We start from the raw sequence: 1,948 nt of genomic DNA, 5'->3' as shown, positions 1-1,948 counted from the left end.
AATTGGTCACTGCATGAAAATATGAGTAATTGATGTATTTTATATTAAGGATAATTAATCATTATAATAGAATGATTTTATATTAATGATGCACTTTATAATGATGTACCTAGTGACCAGATGATCTCTTCTGTCTTAAAGTTGTAAGACAAAGTCAGACCTGTTATCAGAATTGTAGTGGATTAAAAATAGACAAGAGAAGACATTGACTCAAACTCATGTATATGGAACTGACAAAATAACTCACCTTTTTAGTTCCAATTAGTCCTCAGTTGTAATACCTCAGCAACAATCTCAGAAAGCACCACTACTTTTTCCTATTCAGAATGTTCCAGGCATTAGAGAGTTAACCATTCCCTTGAAATTACTGCTATTTAAGAAGAAAAATCATATTACTTTCTTAATCTTTCTAATTCTTCTCTCCCAAGATCATCTTGGATTTGTTCCTTTAACACCGACTCTTAGTGCAGTCCTGATTTCGGTATTAATGAATTGAGAAGATGACATCAGGCTCTTAGGTAAGTGCTATAAGCTCAGTTCTGTGAATTTACGGCAAGGTACAAAGTATAAAGAAGAAATTATTCTTTGTCCATTCTCACATCAATGTTGCTTTGAAAGGTAATTAGTTTGATATTATGTAGGTAGCGCACAAAAGATCATGTAGTAGTTTGTGATCGGTCTTTTGATCATTGCAAGATAAAATTCTGCTTGGAAATGAAAGGCAAACATAATTCACTAAAATTACATTGAATTCTCTCTAATCAATAAGGATAAATCAAATGTCTGCTGTTAAATGGATCCTCTCTTCTATTGAGATATATTGTCTTGATTGTTTAAGGGATAATTATTTTGCAGGGAATTTTTATGATGATTTCATGTTGTGACAACAGCAAACTGATAGGGTGTTGAATGACTACAGTTAAGACTGTATTTGTCTCTTCTAGTTTGAACCTTAGTGATATCAGTACTGATTTATATGATTTCAGGAAGTGTATTGAGGTGAAGCTGTTTTCTTTTTCAAAAAAATGTACTGTCTCTTTGTGTGTTTTTCTTTTGTAAAATTGTCACCTCTTGCCAAAATAAATATTCATTGATGCAGAGTTCCCCCTTTCCTGTTTTATCACATTAGTTTGATTCCCTGCCATATATCATATTGAAAAAGGTCCAGATAAACTTTGATGAAATTAAACAAATGTTTAGGCTAATCTGGGATTGCTGAAAGTGGATAATTGAACAATTTCTATACAGAGGATATGCAAGTATAAAAATAAAGATTCAGAAAAGTCAAAATCGTTCCTCTTCTCTGTCCATTTGGATACATTTGTATATGAGTTGAACAACCATCTATTACATATTACTTAAGCTATTAAGCATGTACAGAGAGAGAAGGGAGGAAAGAGCAAAATTAGTTTTGGGAAAGTCAAGCACTGTCAAACCGCTCTGACCTCAACTTCCTGTCTAGAAAAAATTGAGAAATGAGTCGCATGCATATAATACACAGCATTGAGGAAACAAATTGTGTATGCTGCATGCGTGAATAGTGGATGAAAAAATACTTTATTCACTGCACAATATTTTCTATCAACCAAACTTTTCATTAGAAAGTGTGAGACAACTGATGTAATTCAATGAGCATCCTGACTAGAGCACCTTTTAATATGAATTCTCAAATTGGAAACTGTTCTATTTCTGTTCAAAATGCTATATAAGATGATAATATCTGTTTGTTTTTAAATGACCATTAATGCCTCGTATCTAATACAAAGCGTTCCTTTAATTGGACACCAATTTCACTGGTGTGAGCTTTTTTAAATGACTTGATATTATTTCCTAACACCTTTGCAAGCAACAAGGAAATAAAGTTTGGTTTGCATTTACAAGCAGGAGGCATATCTTGTAATAGCTTATTAGATGACAGTCTCTGAAAAGTGAAAATCTGTACTAAATG

This window comes from Tiliqua scincoides, chromosome 7 (genome assembly GCF_035046505.1).
Source record: "Tiliqua scincoides isolate rTilSci1 chromosome 7, rTilSci1.hap2, whole genome shotgun sequence".
NCBI lineage: Eukaryota > Metazoa > Chordata > Lepidosauria > Squamata > Scincidae > Tiliqua > Tiliqua scincoides.
Note: the sequence above shows the minus strand (reverse complement) of the source record.